The sequence below is a fragment of the Bubalus kerabau genome, chromosome 1, assembly GCF_029407905.1.
Source record: "Bubalus kerabau isolate K-KA32 ecotype Philippines breed swamp buffalo chromosome 1, PCC_UOA_SB_1v2, whole genome shotgun sequence".
NCBI classification, from domain to species: Eukaryota; Metazoa; Chordata; class Mammalia; order Artiodactyla; family Bovidae; genus Bubalus; species Bubalus kerabau.
In genome coordinates this window covers 150,375,382-150,399,974 of record NC_073624.1, presented here as the reverse complement: position 1 = coordinate 150,399,974, position 24,593 = coordinate 150,375,382, and positions in this window count along the sequence as shown.

The following is a 24,593-nucleotide window of genomic DNA, read 5'->3' as shown; positions in this document are numbered from 1 at the left end:
TTCCTGCTTCCTGGTGCCTTGGTGTTAGACCAGGGATATGAACCCCTGATCTGGCGGAGAACTGAGGGGTATGAGCCGTGCTGTTCCAATGGCCCAGCCTCAGATACTCAAGGAAAGGGAAGGCCAGGGAAGACAAGAAGACTTCCTGGAGGAGGTGGTTCTGAGCTAGGGTTTGAGGGACAAGTGGCATCTAGACATGGGTCCAAGAAGCAGCAACGGGGCTCCCGGTGGGGGTGGGAGAATGGAGGCATCCTAGGCAGACCTGGGGGTGGGAATATGTTTGGCTTTCTATCTGAGCTGAGAGGAGAGACATGTGCTCATTAAGCCCTGGAACCATGTTTGCCTCAGGTTTGGAGGGTGGGGCCGTAGACTGCCCCTCAGCCTGGTTGGCCCTCTATTATACAAATGGGTCACCCCCTGTTCCTAGGTCTGGCCCCACAACCCCTCTCTTCTAGCAAAAGGCATTCTTCCCTACCTCCCTTCCTGAACCTGGGGTACTTGTCCACATTCTGTCAGAAATTCTTGATCCAAGTCAACAAAAAATGGCTGACATCAGTAAGAAATAACCGTGAAAGCATTTCATTTGGAAAGATGAAAGAACTACCTGGAGGAGCAATTAGAAGCATGACACATGGCAGCCTCTGGGGAGCTGGACTGAAGGGTGACGATCAAGGATAAGGCTGTCCTCAGGACAGTCGATCAGTACTGACTGTTTAACTTCAACAAAAATGAAAAAAAAAAAAATTTTTTTTAACATACCTTCTTGCCTAACCTGAATCCTTCCTACTACAGAGGAAGGCCATCTCCTGTTATCCTGTCCTTGGAACAAATTAGGGTGGACAATGGCTTTTAGAGGAGATCCTCAGAGATTCCCTTGGCTGACGGTGTGGGGCATCATCACTCCTCTGAGCTTGGAGCCATCAGGGCAGAAGAATTTTCTTTGATTCTCTAGACCCCAAATTCTGATCAGCACAAATAATGTGGAAGCCCAGAGTTCTGGGATCTTCAGGCAGCATGAGCCATGCTGGTACATGGGAGCTGGGTGTGTACCCTGAGCCACACCACCACCTGGCTTCAGTTCTGGCTCGCCCTGGGCCAACTTGCTCACCTTGGGGAAGTTACATAACCTTCAGCACTGGCTCAGTCTCCCCTTGGGCGAACACTACCACGTGTTTCCAGAGGTTTGAACAACACACAGAGACTGGCATCTGGTAGGCTCTTCATACATACAGTCCATTTGTTGTTTGGATTTTGGAATTGCAGAAGTGTATAAGATGCTAAGCTATTAGATGCTGGATGCAAAAGAAATTTGAAAGGTCATCTTCATTTTGTACAGAGAAAACTGAGGTTCTGAAAGCTTGAGATCAATGAGTCAGAAAAGAACCTGTAAGATCCTCAGCACCCTCCTCCAGCTCACAGGTGGGGCAGAGGCACTGGGAAGTGACTTCAGAGCGGGAGCAGACCTGGGTCTGAAGGGACAGTGGCAGAGAGGGAGGATAGGAGTGAGGGAAGGAAGCAGGAAGCAGATGCCAGCAGAGTGTGGAGATGATGGTGGGAGATGGGGCCGCTGGGCTGTCCCTCTACTGAAAGGGCACTCCAGGCTGCTGAGTGTGGCAGGAAGTGACTGTGTGGCCAGAAGTGACTGGAAGTGGTGCGTGTCAGGTGTGTTAAATGCAAGGCTGAGGAAATGGTTAAATGTGTTAAATTCTGGCTGGGGAAATGGGACCTTCCTAGCTGACCATGTCTTCAAACATCTGTAAGGACAATTGGTTTCAGGAGCTCCAAGGCTGGCATGGTGGACTAAACAATAGCTGTGCCTGGGGGTGACTCAGGGGATCTGTGGTTTATTGTTCCTGTGGCCAGATAACTCTGAAGGTTGTGATGCAACTTTTTCTGTGACCCTGAGCGTTTCATATGATGTGAGTAGCCCCTAGCCACAGAAAGGGGGTACCTGAAAGGAGAAAAGATTTCATTGTTTTAGAAGTCAGTTCCCCTCCCAGCCAGTCTCACCTCAAGGCCTTGCCAATACAGTCTCTGCTCAGGGAGGTTCTGGGTCCTGTTCCCCTTTAAGGAATTCAGAAGTTTCCTGAAAATGGGACCAGGTATTGGGTGCTGCTGCTGCTACTGCTGCTGCTAAGTCGCATCAGTCGTGTCCGACTCTGTGCGGACATTCTCCAATGCATGAAAGTGAAAAGTGAAAGGGAAGTCGCGCAATTGTGTCCGACTCTTAGCGATCCCATGGACTGCAGCCTACCAGGCTCCTCCGTCCATGGGATTTTCCAGGCAAGAGTACTGGAGTGGGGTGCCATTGCCTTCTCCCGTATTGGGTGCTAGGAGCCTCTATTCTGTGACTGAGCTAGTATCAGGCCCCAAAATGTTTTGGGAACTCCCAAGACTTTGAAGGAAAGCAATGACAAACCTAGACAGCATATTAGAAAGCAGAGACATCACTCTGCCTACAAAGGTCCATATAATCAAAGCTCTGGGTTTTCCAGTAGTCACGTATAGATGTGAGAGTTGGACCATGAAGAAGACTAAGTGCTGAAGAATTGATGCTTTTGAACTGTGGTGCTGGAGAAGATTCTTAAGAGTCCATTGGACTGCAAGGAGATCAAACCAGTCAATCCTAAAGGAAATCAGCCCTGAATATTCATTGGAAGGACTGAAGCTAAAGTTCCAATACTTTGGCCACCTGATGCAAAGAGCCAACTCATTGGAAAAGTCCCAGATGCTGGGAAAGATTGAGGGCAGGAGGAGAAGGGGGTGACAGAGCATGAGATGGCTGGATATCATCACTGACTCAATGGTCATGTATTTGAGCTAACTCCAGGAGATAGTGAAAGACAGTGAAGCCTGGTATGCTACAGCCTGGGGTCACAAAGAGTCAGACATGACTTAGCGACTGAACAATAACAAAGACTGGGATAAGGAGGAGAGATATATCTAAGAAGCACAGTGAGGATCTAGGATTTCTACCTAGTAGAGGGTTTAGGGTAGCAAGCTGGCAGGGATGGGTACTGGGGCTTATCTTGAAGCTGTATTTGCATTTGAAGGTGACCTTGAATTTGGTAGAATCCAAACCTATAGCAAACTGATCTGTTCCTACCTTGCACCTGGGACTCCCAGCCCCAGCATGGATCTCTGATTTCTGGGCTGTCTGCTGTTTAGATAATTCTTCTCTTTGAACCTCAGTTTTCCTCCTTGTCAATGTACCAGCCGGATCTCATTCAGCCAACTGGAGCCAAAAAGCATTCATCTGCTCTCTGTTCTCAGGACAGCCCTGCCATGGTTAGTATTGGTAGCTTGTCCTCTTGGATTTTCTCTAGGTAAACGTCCTGATCTTAGAACCATTCCCCACCGTGAGGGCAGCACCATGACTGGCAGCACAACCAGTACCTGCAGGGTCCTAAGGCTTTTCTTCCACAACCAGACATGTCTGGAATTTGCTTGTCTTTTCCCACATGAACTACTGTTTTTACCCATATCTCTTCTAAGCTCTAATTATTCACAACACCCCCCCCCACCCACCAAAAAAAAAATCACGTTTTACTTTTACCCCTCTTAACCTTTTTCAAGCTAGCAATATCTTTTTGTATCTTGATTCCAACATCTTATTGTATTAGCTTTCTCTCCCAGCCTGAGTCCTCTGTAAATCTGATAAGTGGCCTTCTGTGCCTTTATCCAAGCCACTGATAAAAGCATTAAACAAGACATGGTCAAGTTCAGAGAAAGCACTGTAGCCTCTAGAGAGCCCTCCAATTTGATATTGATTAATTAATTAGTCTCTTTGGACATAGCTGTTGAACCAGCTATGGATCTGGCTCACATCCTCTCCACAGGGAAGTCTTGAGAGACTTTATCAAATGCTTACCCAGAAGTTTTAGGTCTACAGCAATCTTCCGATTCATCTCTCCAGGACCCTGACAAAAAATGGGGACTGAGCACGTTTGTCATGACCTCCTGGGGAACCCAGACCAGCTCCTGATGACCACATACCCTTTGATAAATGACCACAAACTACGTGCTTAATGATCATTTCTACAATTTTACTTGGAACTAGCATAAAATTAATTTGTCTACATTTCTGGAATCTCTCTCTCTCTCTTCCTTGGAAAACTTGGACATATATTGATCTCCTTTTACCCCTCATTAGTTTTCCATGATTTTTCAAGGGTTGCTGTTTCAGCTTCTACAAACATATCTGTTGGTTCTTCCAGAAATTTCAAAGATAACTAGAGCATACCAGAAGGCAAATTTGTCTAAAGCAGTTAGTTACCTGGAAACCATAAAGAAAAAAATCCTTTTCCTTGCCCATATAAACATTTAAAAGCATATCTATGGAAGACCTCCAAAGTAAAAGTCAATTACAATAATATTTCCCACAAATATGAAAAGACTAATTTTTCTGTCATACAAACAGGTCTTAAAAATCAATAAGAAAAAGAGAAAAATGAGTAGAGGATTTAAACAGGCAGTTTATAGAAACAAGAAATACAAAAGGCCAGTAAACATATGAAAATGTGCTTAATCTCTCACCATTAATGCAAAACAAGGTTAAATCTGTATATTAATAAATTAGCAAAAATTAAAATTTGATGAAACCCAGTGCCAGCAAGGACATGGAGAAATGGACACTCACATATGTAGCTGGTAGAAGTGTACGTTGCTGCAATCTGTTTGCAAAGGATAGTTTAATAATACCTACCAAAATTTTAAATACATGTCCTTGCCTTTAGGGATTTGATCACATAGCTATGCAGGTGTTTACCAGCAGCCCCTTTGCCAGGCTCCTGATCATTCTTCTTGTTGGAGAAGGACACCAGACAAGACTCAAGGATCCTTCTTTCTCCATCCTGCTTTAACTCCGTACCACCCAGACTTTCCAGTGGTTACAAGTCCTGTTGTTGCATTTGGGTTATTTGCCTCTGTTGTTTGGGTGAGATTCTTTTTCCCCCAGTTTATCTTCATTCAGACCCTATCCTCTGAACTGCAGGTTCATTTCACACTTTTTGTTTTCTGCTGTGGTCTGTTTCTTCGTCCATCCTCTGCCTGGGTCCCTGGTAAACTTTAGTTGACACTTTAGATGCCTCTCCTTTTCTTCCTTGAAGTCAATTGTTTTCACAGGTCAGAATTAGGGCACAGGGTATGGGACCATATCCATCTTTGCTCAGAAAGTTTTCATCTCTGCCTTCCTGAAGTCCAGGATAGCTTTATTCAGCACACTCATATTGAGCACCAGCGTGCTAGGGTACCACAGTACCCTAGTGCCACGGTAGAGATTAGATAGGAAGCCAGCTCTCAAAGGACTCTACCAGGAGCACAGTATATGCTGATGAATTATAGTTTAGACTTTTAAAAACTTCATTGTGTCCTAAGTAATGCCCCAACATAGCTTGGACTTTCCTGGCAGACATTGGAATCTTTCAGGAGGTGGAGGGGCAAGGAAAATGAATCATCTGGCCTGTTTCCCCCATCCTACTTCTAATCTGATTGTACTGCTGTGTGGAGATAGCATATGAAAGGAAAGTGTGTTCCAATTCTGCTTCTTGGGCAACCTTGGGGCACAAGGGGAGGGTAACTGGTAGGAACATGATTGTTCCTTTTCAGTTGGGGGTTAGAAAACAGAGTCATTAAAAGGTCTCTGAGATTGGAAGAAAGTGTGTGTGTATGTGTGTGTATGTGTGTGTGTGTGTGTGCATGCACATGTATTCCACATGCGGGGAACCTGCATGTGAGAATGAGGATGGAAAGTGTGTGTACCTTCATGAAGCCGTGGTGTGGAGGGTGGTGTGGGAATGTGGAGAGAGTTTGGGGTCCCTTCCCCCACTAACATCAAGATTGCAGTAACTGCAGATTAAGTGCTACTGACCCCAGGAGACAAGCGGCTCTGTTTCCAAGGGAACCACATGGCTCAATCAAGGTCCCTGAAAGGGAGGGTGAGCCAGGCTGGAGCAGCCCTTCAGCCTTCCAGAGCAGTAGTGCGTACAGCGGAGCTCTCTGACCTGCTTCAGCCTGCTGAGAAATCCTGGGCAGGTCACTTAACACTGCCTGGCCCTTTCACAAGCCCTGCTCCTAGGAGAGGTAGACAGGTAGTTAAGGCACTTGGCTATCCACGTGCCCCCTCCCGCCCCCCACCCCCATGGTCTCTGAATGACCTTGGGATAGTCCCTTTGCTTCTCTGGGCTTGTTTTACCATCAACACAATGAAAATATTGGTCAAAGAGTCTGTAAGGATTCCTCCCAGTTCTATGGCTTTCTCCTGAGACCTCTCCCCTCTTCTATCACATGCAGACTCCCTGGTCCAAGATGTGAGGGGAATGCAGGACCCAGGGAAGCCATTCTCCTTGCCCACCTGCCCCTACCAAATAGCACCAGTTGTATCATCTCCATAGCAACTGACGCCTCCCCATGTTTAGGGAGTGAGCAGGGTGTTCAAGAGGTCAGTTGTGTTTTTATCAGCAGCTTCAAGCAGGAGCAGAGATGGAAGTTGAATATCAGGAGGGGCTCTGATCTGAGGAGAAGGTGAGAAGGGGCCCCTCAGCCCACAGCCCTTCAGTAGGGTCACTGGAAAGTTGCAAACTGAGCCCCACCCTGTCTAGGGCATCCTGGCCCATGGGTCAGTCGCACCTCCACAGAACCCAGCATAAGGCAGCCTAAACTCTGATATCGGAGGAGAAAGTCATGGAAGTGCCACGGGGTGGAAAGAACCCTTGCAGTCAGGCCAGCCGGTTTCACTTTCCAGTTCTTCCAGGTCAGTGGCTCTCAACCCTGGCTGCATGTTAGAACCACTAAGAGAGCTTTTAAGGATGCCCAGGTCTGCCCCCAGAACATCCCAAGATGGGATCCATGCTTCAATATTTAAAACGTTCCACCAGAGACTCTGTTTCTAGCCATAAAGGAGTAATAGGAACTGAATTCACCTTTCTATTTTAAACAACGAGAAATCTGGACAAAATATAGGATATGATAGATGTTGAACAACTGGCAGGGCAGGACAGTAATTGCTTAGAGAAGGGAAACAAACACAGTGAGTCCTACAGTTTCTTCAACTTACACTCTGGGTTGAGAAAACAGAGATTGAAGTTCGAGGAGACCAATGTGTCTAGAATTTGTGGGGGAGAGTGCTGGAGAGGTGAGAACTGCAAAGAAAGAAAGAACTCCAGAGCATAGCAGAGGGGTTCTCTTGGGGTTTTGGCTAAGAACTCATCTGAGCACATGTGAACACCACTGGGGGAAAAACCACTAGAGAGCAACAGACTGAACAACTTCCAGAGTGCAGACAGGGCTGGGGATTGTTCTTGTTCACCCCAGTTAGAGTAGGAAAACCTTGTAGTACAGGAGACATCAGCTAGAGTCCTGAGAAACGTGTCCTGGATCATAGACTTTAATTATCTCTAGAGCAAAGTGTGCTCTGAAATCACCCTTAAAAAGATAAAACAGCAAACCTTGAAAGAATCCAACTATTTTCAGATAACTTGTGTTTCAGAACAAAACTAAGAATATCTATGGGAACACATAAATATATAGCATCCAACAAAGTACAATTCACAATATCTGGCATCCAACCAAAAATTGTTGTTGTTCAGTCGCTAAGATGTGTCTGACACTTTCGTGATTCCATGGACTGTAGCCTGTCAGGTTCCTCTGTCCATGGGATTTCCCAGGCAAGGATACTAGAGTGGGTAGCTCTTTCCTTTTCCAGGGGGGTCTTCCTGATCCAGGGATCAAACCTGTGGTTCCTGCATTGGCAGGCGGATTCTTTACCACTGAGCCAGATGTATTAATTTTCTATTGCTGCCATAACAAATAACCATAAACTTAATGGTTTCAAACAACACCCAATTATCATGTTACAGTCTCTATGGGTCAGAAGTCCAGGCACAGCACAGTTTAGCAGTGTACTCTGGTTATGGTCTCCCAAGGCTGAGATCAAGATGCCAGTTTGCCTAGTTCTCTGGATCTTGGAATTGTCTTCCCAGCTTAACCTCAGCTCTTATGGTTGTAGGCCTGAGGTCCCATTTCCATGTTGGTTGTCAGCTAGGGGCTGCCCTGAGCTCCTTGAGGCTTCCCACATTCCTTGTCATGATACCCATACTTTCTACACATCAGCAATGATACATCAAATTTTACTCATGCTCTGAATTTCCCTGACTTACTCTTCTGCCTCTGCTTTAAGGATTCATGATTATGTTGGGCTCACCCTGGGTAATCAAATATATTCTTATTTTAAGGTCAAATGATTAGTAAACCTAATTACTTTTTTTTCTATTTAAAGTAATACATCCGCGGCTTTCTAGATTAGAGCATAGAGTGCTCTTGGGGGCCATAATTCTGCTAGTTATGCAAAGAAGCAGAAAAATATCCATTCTAGGTGAAAAATCAAACATTAAAAATAGGCCAGAAATGAGTGATGCTTGAATTAGTGGACAAGGGTGTCAAAACAACTATTATAACTATGCCCTATATGTTCAAGAAAAGAGAAGAAATTATAACTGTGATGGAGAGAGAAATGGAAGATATACAAAGCATTCAAATGGAACTTTTAGAAATGAAAAATTCAGTATCTGAAATTACACTGTATTTTCAATATCTGGAAATACATTGGGTGGGATTCATCGTGGACTAGACATAGCAGAACAAAAGACAGTAAACTTGAAGACACAGGGATAAAAATGATCCAGAACGAAGCACACACAGAGAGACAGAAACAGAAAAAATACACGAAACTGTGATAAGCAATCCAATGTCACACATGCATAAAAGGAGATAAACATGTTTTTGAACAAGTAATGACCAAAACCTTTCCAAATTTGCTGAAAACTATAAATCCACAGAGCCAAGAAGCTCTATGAACCCACAGCAAGAGAAACATAAAAAAACCATTCCAAGACACAATTAAAATTGCTGAAATCAGTGATAAAATAAAAAATTTAAAAGCAGCTACAAGAAAAAGACACAGATAGAGGAACATAGAAATGGTAACAGACTTCTTGCGAGACATTATTCAGTCCAGAAGGTACTAAATAATGTCTTTAAATACTAAAAGAGAACTTATCAACCTAGAATTTAATACCCATTAAAATTGTTTTTGAAAATGAAAATAAAATTAAGCCTTTTGGTTCAATGACAGCTAGGAGAATTCATCATCAGCAAACATCCTCTATAAGCGTCAAAGGAAATTATTCAAGGAAGAAAAACATACCAGGTAGAAATTTGGATAGAGGAATCAAGAGTGGTGGAAATGCAAAAATTTGAATAAATATTAAAGACATTTTAAAAATAATTTTTGATCTCTTTAAAATATAATTGCCTTAAAATATTTTACAGCTTGCCATTTGTGACCATATAGATGGACCAAGAGGGTATTATCCTGAGTGAAATAAGTCAGTCAGAGAAAGACAAACCCTGTATGATTTCACTTATACGTAGAATCTAAAAAACAAAACAAATGAAAAAACATAGCTAAACAAAAACAGTCAGAGATACAGAGAACAAACAAGTGGTTTCCAAGGGCAGAGGGATGGAAGAAGAGAGAAGTGAGGAAGATTAGGATAAATTCTTAGTTACAAAATGAATATCACAGATATGGAATGTACACTGAGGGGAATATAGTCAATAATTGCTATATTTTCTGTCAGATGGAAACTAGATTTATTATAGTGATCATTTGAAATGTATAGAAGTACTGAATTACTATGTTGTGTATCAAGACCTAACATAGTGCCATAGGTCAATTATACTTCAGAAACCAACCAAACAAGCAAACAAACTCATAAAAAAGACCTGATTTGTAGTTACCAGAGGTGGAAAGTGTTAGTTGCTCAGTCGTGTCTGACTCTTTGTGATGCCATGGACTGTAGCCTGCCAGGTTTCTCTGTTCATGGGATTTCCCAGGCAAGAATACCAGAATGGGTTTCCATTTCCTTTTCCAGGGATTTTCCTGACCCAGGGATCAAACCTGAGTCTCCCATATTATAGGAAGATTCTTTATCATCTGAGCCACCAGAGAAGCCCTACCAGAGGGGCTTTAAAACAGTGCTATCCCTCAACTTTTTTTTTTCCCCAAAACTTTTAGCATTTTGAGGTCCCTTACATATACATGTAAATTTTAGAATCAAATTGTGAGTTTTCTACAAATAAACAAAACAACTTGACTAGGATTTCATGCAACCAACGGAACAATTTGGGGAAAATTGATGTCAATGATATTGAACCATCTGATTCATGAAAATGGTATGTCTCTCCTTTATTTAGTTCTTCTATAATTTCTTTGAGAAAGATTCTATTGTACAGGAATTGCAAATATTTTATTAAATATATTCCAAAGTATTTAATATAGTTTGCTATTGAAATAGTATTTTAAAATTTGAATTTCAAATTATTCATTCCCAATATATAGAAAAGCAATACATTTTAAAATCCTGTGACCATGTCAGTTATCAATTCTAGTAGCTTTATTTTTAATCCCTTAAAATTTTCTTCTTAGACATGGTCATGTCACCTGTGAAGAAAACAGTTTTAATTCTTCCTTTCCAATCTGTATGCCTTCTTTTCTTCTTGTCTGCTTGCACTGGCTGGGACCTCCAGTACAATGCTCCATAGATGTGGTGAGAACGGAAATCCTTAGTTTCTTCCCAATATTAAGAGGAAACATTCAGCTTTTCACACTAAATGTAATGTTAGCTGTTGGTTTTACACAGATACTCCTTATCAGATTGAGGAAATTTCCTTCTACTCCTAGGTCACTGAGAATTTTCTTTTTAAAATTATGAATGACTAATTTTCTCAAATACCTTTTCTATATCTATTAAGATAATCATATGGATTTTCTTTTTGTAAAGACTTCTATTATTGAAGTAAATTTGATATGTAACTTTATGTAGTTTCAGGAGTACAACGTAATGATCTCATAAATGTGTGTATTATGAAATGATTACCGTAAGAAGTCTAGTTAACATCCATCACCACACAGAATTTCAATGTTTTTGTGTGTGTGATAAGAACTTCTAAGATTGAGTTTCTTAGCAACTTTCAAGTATATAATGCAACATTATTAACTATAGTCACCGTGTAGTATATTACATCCCCAACATGGAGACTTAAGATAACTACATAATAACTTGGAAAAATGAACATTCCAGATCATTATACCCATTATACAGAAACACGATTAATTAAATTCTATGTTTACAAATTTCTTATAAATTTAGAGACATAATTTTATAAACCACTTCATGATTTATATATGAGTGAATTATTTATTTGGAGATTGATTTTTGAAACTTAGAACAATTTTGAACTTTTGGTATAAGCTACACTAGTCAATGCCAAAGAGTGCTCAAACTACCGCACAATTGCATTCATCTCACACCTAGTAAAGTAATGCTTAAAATTCTCCAAGCCAGGCTTCAGCAATACTTGAACTGTGAACTACCAGATGTTCAAGCTGGTTTTAGAAAAGGCAGAGGAATCAGAGATCAAATTACCAACATCTGCTGGATCATTGAAAAAGGAAGAGAGTTCCAGAAAAACATCTATTCCTGCTTTATTGACTATGCCAAAGCCTTTGACTGTGTGGATCATAATAATTGTGGGAAATTCTTCAAGAGATGGGAATACCAGACCATCTGACCTGCCTCTTGAGAAACCTGTATGCAGGTCAAGAATCAACAGTTAGAACTGGACATGGAACAACAGACTGGTTCCAAATAGGAAAAGGAGTACGTTAAGGCTGTATATTGTCACCCTGCTTATTTAACTTACATGCAGAGTACATCATGAGAAACGCTGGGCTGGAGGAAGCACAAGCTGGAATCAAGATTGCTGGGAGAAATATCAATAACCTCAGATATGCAGATGACACCACCTTATGGCAGAAAGTGAAGAAGAACTAAAGACCCTCTTGAAAGTGAAAGAGGAGAGTGAAAAAAGTTGGCTTAAAGCTCAACATTTAGAAAGCTAAGATCATGGCATCTGGTCCCATCACTTCACGGCAAATAGATGAGCAAACGGTGGAAACAGTGGCTGAATTTATTTTTGGGGGCTCCAAAATCACTGCAGATGGTGATTGCAGCCATGAAATTAAAAGACGCTTACTCCTTGCAAGGAAAGTTATGAGCAACCTAGACAGCATATTAAAAAGCAGAGACATTACTTTGTCAACAAAGGTCCGTCTAGTCAAGGCTATGGTTTTTCCAGTGGTCATGTATGGATGTGAGAGTTGGACTATATAAAGAAAGCTGAGCTCTGAAGAATTGATGCTTTTGAAATGTGGTGTTGGAGAAGACTCTTGAGAGTCACTTGGACTGCAAGGAGATCCAATCAGTCCATCCTAAAGGAGATCAGTCCTGGGTGTTCATTGGAGGGACTGATGTTGAAGCTGAAACTCCAATACTTTGTCCAACTTATGCGAGAAGTTGACTCATTGGAAAAGACCCTGATGCTGGGAAAGATTGAGGGCAGGGGGAGGAGGGGACGACAGAGGATGAGATGGCTGGATGGTATCACCAACTCGATGGACATGGGTTTGGGTAGACTCTGGGAGTTGGTGATGGACAGGGAGGCCTGGCATGCTGTGGTTCATGGGGTCGCAAAGAGTCGGACACAACTGAGTGACTGAACTGAACTGACACTAGTCACAGTGTACTTCCTTTTTCATATATTGCTGGTTTCACTTCACTAACATTTTGTTAAATCGTTTTGCTTTTTTTGTTGTTATAGAATATTGAACTATAGGTTTCCTTTCTTATAATGCCTTCCATTTTGGTATGAGGGTAATGCTTGCCTCATAAAAGAAATTGAGAAATATTCCCTCCTCTTCTATTTTCTGGAAGAGTTTCTGTAGATTTGTTATTATTTCCTCTCTAAATGCTGAGAATTTACCAGTGAAGGACTTCTCTGGTGGCTCAGTGTAAAGTAAAGTAAGGAAACCATTTGCCCATGCAGGAGACACGGGTTTGATCCCTAATCTGGGAAGATCCCACATGCTGCGGAGCAACTAAGCCCCATGCGCCACAACAATTGAGCCTGTGCTCTAGAGCCCAGGAGCTGTAACTACTGAGTCCACGTGCAGCAACTAGTGAGGCCTGCATGCCCTAGAGCCTGTGCTCCGCGGCAAGAGAAGCCTCCACCATGAGAAGCCCATGCGCCACAGCTAGAGAGTAGCTCGCCACAAGTAGAGAAAAGCCCACGCAGCACTGAAGACCCAGCACAGCCGAAAATAAATACATACATTTAAAAAAAGAAAAAGAATTCACCAGTGAAGTCATCTGGGCCTGGAGTTTCCTTTATGGAAAGGAGTTCAACTACATTTATAGGTATAGGGTAATTCAGGATGTCTATTTCTTCTCAAGTGAGATTTGGTAGATCATACTTTGAGGACTTGAGTTATTTTAAATTAACTGTAGCTTGTTTTATGACCCAGAATATGGTCTACCTTTATAGACATTTTATGTGCTTTTGAAAATAATCAATAATCTGCTATTGTTTTTTGGAGTGTTCTATACATGTCATTTAGGTCAGTTTGGTTAACAGGGTTGTTAAAAATCTATTATTTCCTTGATGATTTTCTGTCTACCTTGCCCTCTATTTTTAAGAGAGAAGCAATGACTGTCTCAACCATAATTGTGGATTTCTCTATTTCTCCTTCCGTCTTTGCTTCATGTATCTTGAAGCTCTGTTATTAATTACATAATGTTTAGTATTGCTATTTACTCCTTCTTCATTGACATTTTTATCATTTTAATGATGTTCTTTATCCCAGGTAATATTCTTTGCTTTGAGATATTTGTTTGATATTAAAACAGCCACTCCAGCTTTCTTTTGTTTCATGTTCTCTTGTTATATTTTTAAAACTTTTACACTTAACCTAACTGTGTCTTTATAGTTAAACTGTATTTCTTGTAGGTAGCATATAATTGGGCTTTTCTTTTTATTCTGATGATCTCTGCCTTTTAATTGGGGTGTTTAGACTATTTACACTTAATGAAATTATTGATATGGTCATATTTAAATCCATCATTTTGTTATTAGTTCACTAAACCATCTGTCTGTTCTTTCTTTACTTTTTTCTTACTTCTTTTTGATTTATTGAGTATTATTCATGAGTCAATTTTACCCTTGGCTTGTTTGTTAGGTGTCACTCTTTGTTTTATTATTTTAGTGTTTACTTTAGGGTTTATAGTTATTGCCAACTTATCACAGTCTACCTTCAAATAGTCTACCTTCTAATGTATTCATTACATACATATTATAAAGACCTTACAATAATACATTTCTGTTTCTCTCTTCCTGGCCCTTGTGTTATTATCATATGCTTTACACAATATATTATAACCATATTGTTCAAACAATAAAGATATTCACGTGGTTAAAAGCTTTAAAATATTTGTATTAATGTAGTTACCCATTCCAGTGCTCTTTTTTCCTTTGTGTAGATCCATGTTTCCATCTGGTGTCATGCACCTTCTGTGTGAAGAATGTTCTTCACATTTCTCAGATTTCAACATGCTGGCAATGAATTCTTTAAACTTTTGAATATCTATAAATATATTTGTCTCATTTTCATTTTTAAAAGATATTTTCACTGGGCATAGAATTGTAGGTTGACAACTTTCCCCAGCAATTAAAAAGTTGTATTTTTGCTTCCATTATTCTGATAAGAAATCTGCAATATTATTCTTACCATTTTTTCTTTTCTAAAGTGTCTTTTCATCTGACGAGATTTTCTTTTTATCACTGGTTTTGAGCAATTTGAATATGATATGCCTTGGGATCAATGCTCTTCATGTGCTTGGAATTCTTTTCATTTCTTGGATTCATGGGTTAATAGTTTTCATCAAATTTGAAAGTTTTGGCTATTATCTTTTCAAATATTTTTTCTCTTCTCTCTAACCTCCACCTCTCTTCAGTGATTTCAATTACTTATATATTACTCTCCTTGAAGTCCCACAGTTCAATGATGCTCTTGTATTTCTAAATATCTTTTTTTTTCTGTGTATTTCATTTTGGATACTTTCTAGTACTATGCATTCAAATTCACTAGTATTTTCTTCTGCCATGTCTAATTTGTCATTAACCCCATCTCAGACACCACGGTTTTTATCTTAGACATTGGAGCTTTCAGTTCTAGATGATCATTTTTTTTTTAAACAAAACTATCATCTGTGTATCTACTTAACTTTTTGAACATATGGAATATAGTTATAATGACTGCTTTAATGTTCTTGTCTGAAAATTTTAACATTGTTGTCAGTTCTGGGTCTGGCCCACTTCATTGATTATTCTACTCAATATGGATCATGTTTTTCTTAGTATGGTTGGTAATCTGATGGACTTCAGACATTATGGATTTTACCTTATTGAGTCCTGGCTATTTTTATATTCATGTAACTATTCTTGTTTTTTTCCCCTTGGGATGATGCAGCTAAATTACTTGGAAAGAACTGGTCCTTTTGCATCTTGATTTTATGACATGTTAGGCAGATCTGGAGCAGTTGCTCAGTTTTGGGCCCATTGTTCCCCATTACTGAGGCAAGAACTTCCTGAATATTCTACCCAATAATCCATGAATTATTAGCTTTTCCAGTCTGGCAGTGGGAAGAACCCCAACCTCTGGCTCTGTGTGAACTTTGGGAACTATTTCCTAATCTTCTTATATTGTTTTTATTCCCTCAGCCATGGATAATTTCTTTATATACATGCACTTATCAGTACTCTGCTGAATTTTTAGAAAGGCCCCTCTGTAGATTTTCAGGGTTCTCTCTTTATGCAACATTTTCCTTGAGAATCTGAGCTGCCTATATCTCACCAGATGCTTAACTTTGCCCTCCTTAACCCAAGGAATCCACTAGTCTCCACCTGGATTCCCTCTTCTTCCACTGAGGACTGAAAACTCTTTCAAGGCACTAAGTTGCAACAATTTCAGGGCTCACTGGTTTATTTCCTTTTTCTCAGCAGGAAATAGCCCACATGCCACAACTATTGAGCCTGTGCACTGTAGAGCCCATGCTCTGCAGCAAGAGAAGCCACTGCCATGAGAAGCCTGCACACTATAACTAGAGAAGAACCCCCACTTACTGCAACTAGAGAAAGCCTACATGCAGCAACAAAGACCCAGTGCAGTGGGAAAAAAACTTAATACACCATGACTTAATGTTGTTGTTCAGTCTCTCAGTCGTGTCCGACTCTATGACCCCATGGACTGCAGCACGCCAGGCTTCCCTGTCCTTCACCATCTCCCGGAGCTTGCTCAAATTCATGTCCACTGAGTCGGTGATGCCATCCAGTCATCTCCTCCTCTGTTGTCCCCTTCTCCTCCCACCTTCAGTCTTTCCCAGCATCAGGGTCTTTTCTAATGAGTTGACTCTGCACATCAGGGAGCCAAAGTACGGAGCCTCAGCTTCAGCATCAGTCCTTCCAATGAATATTCAGGATTGATTTCCTTTAGAATGGATTGGTTGGATCTCCTTGTAGTCCAAGGGACTCTCAAGAGTCTTATCCAACACCACAGTTCAAAAGCATCAATTCTTCAGTGTTCAACCTACTTTATGGTCTAAATCTCACATCCATACATGACTACTAGAAAAACCATAGCTTTGACTAGATGGACCCTTGTAGACAAAGTAATGTCTTTGCTCTTTAATATGCTGTCTAGGTTGGTCATAGCTTTTCTTCCAAGGAGCAAGCATCTTTTAATTTCATGGCTGTAGTCACCATCTGCAGTGATTCTTCAGCACAAGAATATAAAATCTCTCACTGTCTCCATTGTTTCCCCATCTATTTGCCATGAAGTGATGGGACTGGATGCCATGATCTTCATTTTTGAATGTTGAGTTTTAAGCCAGCTTTTTCACTCTCCTCCTTCTTCTACTTCATCAAGAGGCTCTTTAGTTCCTCTTTGCTTTCTGCCATAAGAGTGGTGTCATCTACATATCTGAGGTTATTGATATTTCTCCCAGAAATCTTGATTCCAGCTTGTGCTTCATCCAGCCTGGCATGTCACATGACGTACTCTGCATATAAGTTAAATAAGCAGGGTGACAATATATAACCCTGATGTACTCTTTTCCCAATTTTGAACCAGTCTGTTATTCCATGTCCAGTTCTAACTGTTGCTTCTTGACCTGCATACAGATTTCTCAGGAGGCAGGTAAGGTGGTCTGGTATTCCCATCTCTTGAAGAATTTTCCACAGTTTGTTGTGATCCACACAGTCAAAGGCTTTGGCATAGTCAATGAAGCAGAAGTCAATGGTTTTTTTTGAATTCTCTTGCTTTTTCTAGGATCCAGTGGATGTTGGCAATTTGATCTCTGGTTCCTCTGCCTTTTCTAAATCCAACTTGAACATCTGGAAGTTCTTGGTTCATGCACTGTTGAAGCCTGGGTTGGAGAATTTTGAGCATTACTTTGCTAGCATGTGAGATGAGTGTAATTGTGCAGTAGTTTGAACATTTTTTTGACACTGCCCTTCTTTGGGATTGGAATCAAAACTGACCTTTTCTAGTCCTGTGGCCACTGCTGAGTTTTCCAAATTTGCTGGCATATTGAGTGTATCACTTTAACAGCATCATCTTTTAGGATTTGAAATAGCTCAGCTGGAATTCTGTCACCTCCAGTAGCTTTGTTTGTAGTGATGCTTCTTAAGGCTCACTTGACTTCACACTCCAAGATGTCTAACTCTAGGTAAGTGATCACACAATCATTGTTATCTGGGTCATTAAGATGTTTTTTGTGTAGTTCTTATGTGTATTCCTGCCACCTCTTCTTAATATCTCTGATTTTGTTAGATCCATACTATTTCTGTGCTTTCTAGTGCCCATCTTTGCATGAAGTGTTCCCTTAGTATCTCTAGTTTTCTTGAAGAGATCTCTAGTCTTTCCCATTTTATTGTTTTCCTCTATTTCTTTGCATTGTTTACTTAGGAAGGCTTTCTTATCTCTCCTTGCTATTCTTTGGAACTCTGCATTCAGATAGGTATATCTTTCCTTTTCTCCTTTGACTTTAGCTTTTCTTCTTTTCTCAGCTATTTGTAAGTCCTTCTCAGACAGCCATTTTGCCTTTTTGCATTTCTTTTTCTTGGAGATGGCTTTGATCACTGCCTCCTGTACAATGTCATTAACCTCTGTCCATAGTTCTTCAGGTAGTCTGTCTATCAGATCTAATCTCTTGAATCTATTTGTCACCTCCACTGTATAATCATAAGGGATTTGATTTAGGTCATACCTGAATGGTCTAGTAGTTTCCCTACTTTCTTCAATTTAAGCCTGAATTTGGCAATAAAGAGTTTATGATCTGAGCCATAGTCAACTCCCGGTCTTGTTTCTGAGAACTGTATAGAGCTTCTTCATCTTTGACTGCAAAGAATATAATCAATCTGATTTCAGTATTAATCATCTGGTAATCTCTATGTGTAGAGTCATCTCTTGTGTTGTTGGAAGAGGGTGTTTGCTATGACCAGTGCATTCTCTTGGTAAAACTCTGTTAGTCTTTGCCCTGCTTCATTTTTTACTCCAAGGCCCAACTTGTCTGTTACACCAGGTATCTCTTGACTTCCTACTTTTGCATTCCAGTCCCCTGTAATCAAAAGAACATCTTTTTTTTTTTTTTTTTGGTGTTAGTTCTATAAGGTCTTGTAGGTCTTCATAGAATTGTTCAACTTCAGTTTCTTTGGCATAGTGGTTGGGGCACAGACTTGGATTACTGTGATATTGAATGGTTTTCCTTGGAAATGAACAGAGATCATTCTGTCATTTTTGAGATTGCAGCAAAGTACTGCATTTCGGACTCTTTTGTTGACCATGATCGCTACTCCATTTCTTCTAAGGGATTCTTGCCCACAGTAGTAGATATAATGGTCAGCTGAATTATATTCACCCATTCTGGTCCATTTTATTTCACTGATTCCTAAAATGTTGGCGTTCACTCTTGTCATCTCCTGTTTGACCACTTCCAATTTACCTTGATTTATGGACCTAACATTCCAGGTTCCTATGCAATATTGCTATTTACAGAATCAGACAGACATGTCCACAACTGAGTATCGTTTCCATTTTGGCTCGCCTCTTCATTCTTTCTGGATCTGTTTCTACGTGCTTTTCCAGTAACATATTGGGCACCTACCAACCTGGGGAGTTCATGTTTCAGTGTCATATCTTTTTGCTTTTTTATACTGTTCATGGGGTTCTCAAGGTGAGACTACTGAAGTGGTTTGCCATTCCCTTCTCCAGTGGACCACATTTTGTTGGAACTCTCCTCCATGACCACGTTTTGTCAGAAAACATAAACATCAAGATTATGTCAAGAATACAATGTTGAGATCATGTCTAATTTTTCTCCAGGGATGCAAGCTATAAAGAGAAGAGTGCTGGGCCAGGGAAGAGAGACCAAGATCCATTCACTTTGAGCAGATCACTTTCCTTTCCTGTGCATTAGAGTCCCCATCTATAAAATGAAGGTAAGGAGAATTCCTGCCCAGCATACATAATATACAGAGAAAAGGGAAAGGTGAGAGTGAAATCATCTGGGAAGCTGCTGGCTGCTGGCATACACTGCCGCACCCTTGCCCACCCCATCTCCCTACTATATGATTTGCTGGTTTCTATTCCTGGCACTCACTATCCTCCTGAGCTCTCAGCTCAGGCCCAAACCCACAGTCAGTGCTCAGCAAATCCTTACAGCCTGATGGTGATTTTACAGGCATCTGGTCTCCCTTTCACATTTCTCTCCTCACTGGTTCCTGAAGGTGGATAAAAGCAATCAAGGAGCCCTACCCCACGTGTGCTAAGTGAAGGGGAAAGGTTGGAACCAAATAATAGTTTGTGGGAGGCTGCTCTGGGATGCACATTCCTGGGGCCTCACACCTTTGGGCGTCAGTAAGCCCTGAATCTCCTGGGATCCCCCATAGTTGGTTCTTGGGACAGTTGACCCCCTCTGAACTGGGACCTGTCCTTCTCTGGTACATGGCAATGGTCCCAGAGACAAGAGAGGTCTTTTCAATGCCAACTCCCTGTGAAGTGGGAGGACTCAGGTGTAAGGCAGGATTTCAGTAGCCCTGGGCTCTTGGAACATGAGTACTGGCTCACCTCTACCTGGCACTGGCAGCTGAGACCTCACTCCTGCTGTATGAATGCAGCACGAAAGCATACGGCCTGCCACATGTTTATTCCTTGGCTCCTTCAGTTCCACCATGTGCCATGTGACTCCCCTAGCATATGCAGTCACTCTCTGAATTCATTTTCATCCCTTCCTCAGTGTATTAATATTACCCCTTTGGAACATGTTGTTAATCCCCCCAGCCAATATCTCTCTCTTCTGGCATGCATATCTACATCTGCAGCATCAAGTTAACTTGCTTTGCATTCATCATGACCCCTCTGGCACTAACTACTATTTCTGGAATGCCTGGGGACACCCCTGGCATGAACTGGCACTCACTCTGGCACAGCAAAGAATTCTCTGGGCACGTACATGCTCACTCAGTATGCACTGGATAAGGGCTAGCTAAAGTATCTTTTCTAGTTCTTATTCCATGTGTAAACTGGAAAGCATTGTCCCCATGGTCTTTTCGAGGTCCTGCAGGAGCAATTGGGATTGTAGTTCACTTGGCTGTAGTGTTCTTAACTGCAGTAATGTTTACACCCTTCTGAGACCTAATATGGCTATGAGAGCATTTCTGATGCCGCTTCCCAAAACCTGTCCTGCATCTCAGTTAAGTGTCACCATCATCTATTTGCCCGTTTAAGCCCCAAACTCAGGTGTCTTGGTTCCTCCCTTTCCTTCATTCCCTGCATTCAATCCCCAAAGACTTCCATGTTTCTAAATTCTGTGATCACTTTTCTATCCAAATCTGTATGAGTTTCCTGTAGCTGCTGTGGCAAATGACTACCAACTTTGTGGCTTAAAATGACAGAAATTTATCCTCCCACAGTTCTGGAGGTCAGAAGTCTGAAATCAATGTCACTGGACCAAAATCAAAATGTTAACAGGACCATATTCCCATTGGAGCCTCTAGGGGAGAGGTCCTCCCTTGCCTCTTCTAGCTTCTGGTGGCTACTGGCCTTCCCTGGCTTATGGCATGTCATTACAAGCTCAGTCTCTCTGCTCATGTTGCCTTCTCTTCTGTCTGTGTCAAATCTCCCTGGAGCCTAGCCAGATAATCCAAGATGATCACTCCATCTCAAGATCCTTGATTTAATCACATCTGAAAAGCCTCCCATCCTTTACCATATAAGGTAACATTCACAGATTCTAGAAGTTAAAGTGTGGATATCTTGAGACAGGGGGGCATAATTCAGCCTGTCACACCATCTTCCTCCACAGTTAGCCACTGTCTTTGAAGCTTTCTTCTCTTGGTTTCCATGCATCTCCTTGTTCACTGGCCTCTCCGTCCCATTTGCCTTTATTTGAAGACTCTACAAGCAGAGCTTCTGCCATCTGCTCAGTTGCTCAGGCTAAAAATGCATGAGTTGTTCCTGCTTCCACTTTCTCCTCGTGCCCTTCCATAGCCAACCCACCAGCCAGTGCTGTTGGCTCGACCTCCAAACTGTAGCCCAAGTCTTCCATCTTCACTTCTCCCCAGTTCACTTCTGTTTGCATTGCCACCATCTGTGTCTATGGTCCAACTCACCCTCCTCCCTCACCTGAAATAGACTATGTGGCTAAAGGAAAGTACCAGAAGCTCCACGTACCCACTGAACAGCCCTCTCAGCCTCTCTCTGATGCCAGTCATGATTGCAGTGAACATTTCTAGCATGGTTTCCACTGAGTATCTTAGCACAAATACACGATGTGTGATTTTTGCTTCTGCACTTCTTCAGTGCCACACAGGGCTTCTCTGATGCCGCAGTGTGGGACACCAGCAGAGATCTACGTGGCAGGGAGTATGTGCAGCCTGGAAGCATGGCAGAGGGAAGTCAACACCCCCTGGGGCCAATGGATAGATAGGAGTCAATGTAGAAATGGTTCTCTATATGAACCATCATGTGAAAATTTTCAAGAGGCATTCCTTGTCCTCCTCAGAAGATCCCAGTGTGATCAGTTCTGGTTTTATATGCGTGAGAATAACTCAGTAATACACCCTTGTATTAGCTTTTTATCCTTCCCTCTTTTACTCTCTCTGGTCCTTCATCTTTGATACCTGGGATCACGTTTCAATAAACTGCCTGCACATGAGTCCTTACTTCAGGTCCTGCGCTTGAGTGGGACCCAGGCAAAAACCTGCTCAGTTCTGTCTGACTCTTTGTGACCCTGTGAACTGTAACCCTTCCAGGCTCCTCTATCCATGAAATTCTTCAGTAAAGAATACTGGAGTGGGTTGCCATTCCCTTCTCCATAGCTCAGTTGGTAAAGAATCCACCTGCAATGCAGGAGACCTGGGTTCAATCCCTGGGTTAGGAAGATCCCCTGGAGAAGGGAAAGCCTACCCACTCCAGTGTTCTGGTATGGAGAATCCCACGGACTATACAGTCCATGGGGTTGCAAAGAGTCAGACACGACTGAGTGACTTTCACTTCACTTCACAGGCAAAAATAGTGAATTTTCCAAAATGAAAATTCAATCATGGTGCTGGGCCCTTCTCCCACTCCCCTCAAAACCTCTCAATAGCTCATCAGTGTTCTTGTGCTAGTGACAAAACTCTTTCTGTGACTGACAGCTTATTCCTCACCTCTCAGCTCAAGCATCACTTCTTAAGAGACCTCCCTTACCTACAGACCAGCCAACACACTCCTCCCCCACTGTGCAATCTTCTAGCATATTTTGGGGTAACTTCCCTTCTCAGAAATGTTTGTTATGCTTGCAACTTTCCTTCTATTACTGTTACTATTTGACTAATGTCAATGTCCCTCATTAGATGATATCCAAGAGTATAGAGACTGTGAAATTTTACTCCCTAGTTATCCTCATGGCCACACCCAGTGCATGCCACAACATCATTTACTCATCTCAATATTTGTTGAGTAAATGAATGAATGAATAAATTTAACATAGTTATTCCACAATGCTCAAGATATACGCAGTACACGTTTCTTTAATCTTTCTGAACAAAGTAAACTCAGCTTCAGCACCTACCAAGCAGTATCAGTAACTCTCTAGGTTTCTCCTAAGCCTCGGCCTGAACAAATGCCCCAGGCTTAGAGTCCTGGACAGGTCATGATGCTTGCCGGGTGTAGGGAGTCACGTCTCCCCTCAATTCCTCCTTGTTTAGTTTTGGATTGAATTACAATCCATTCCTCTGATAGAGGCTCCACCCATTCCCTGCCAGTTCATAGTGACCTTCACTTTACCGTTCAGTGACCAGTCCTCACAGCCACCCAAACAGCCAGCCCATTGGAAGGCCTACCTCCTGGGAATAGCAGATCCTTCCCAAGAAGCCTGAAATGCTGTTCTTTTCACAAGCTACAGAGGCTCAGTAACATTCAGTTGTCAGGCTGTTCTGCTCTTCTCTGTCCCAACATATGTTTTTCCTTCCCACTTCCCTTTTTCTTATGAAAAGGTCTGGTAGTCCCACAGTCACACTCAAAACCTAGACCCTCTATGGGGCTTGTTTTTCTTTACTTGGGGCTGGTACAAAAATACAGTGATAGGGGTGGGGTGGGCAGGATTTCTGCTTTCAAGGTTATAGAGGATAGATAGAATAATATTAAAGCACCTACAATGTAGAATTCCTAATGACTCAATCTGTTACATCTGTGTACAAATTGTAGGTAGTTCACAGATATCTTCAAGCCCCACTGTGCTTCATGACTACATTTTTAGGCACCATCCTGGATGTGCTGCTGTCCATGGTGCTGAAGCCTCCTTAGGCGCAGTGGTGAGGTGGTTTTTCTTATGCTTTCATTCTTTTTTTTTTTTTTTTTTTTAATTATTTATTTATGGTCTGCACTGGGGCTTATTGCTGCTTGAGGACTTTCTCTAGTTGTGCTGAGCAGGAACTACTTTTAGTTGCGGTATGTGGGCTTCTCATTGGGGTGGCTTCTCTTGTTGCAGAGCATGATCTCTTGGGCAGGCAGGCTTCAGTAGTTGTGGCAAGTGAACTCAGCAGTTGTGGCACATGGGCTTTGCTCCCCCGAGGCACATGGAATCTTCCCAGACCAGGGATCGAACCTGTTTCTCCTGCACTGGCAGGCAGATTCTTAACCAGTGGGCCACCAGGGAAATCTTATTCTTTCATTCTTACCCAAACTTTCCCAAGATTCATACTTTTTATTGTGTGATCATTTTAATGAAAAGGTTTTTTAATGTTGCAGCAGAAAAAGAATCATGCTTCTTACTTCCAAGTGTATGTACTTTTGGCAATTCTATCTTGTTTCCAAAGATTAAAATGTTCTTTTTTTTTTCAGTTCCTGGGTTGGGAAGACCCCCTGGAGTAGGAAATGGCAACCCTTTCCAGTATTATTGCCTGGAAAATCCCATGGACAGAGGACCCTGGTGGGCTACAGTCCATGAGGTCGCAAAGTCAGACATGACTAAGTGACTGAGCATGCACGCACACACACACGCACACACACACAGAGTTGATTTACAATGTTATATGTTAGTTTCAGGTGTACTGTAAAGTGATTCAGTTATAAATGTAAGTGTATCTATTTATTTCAG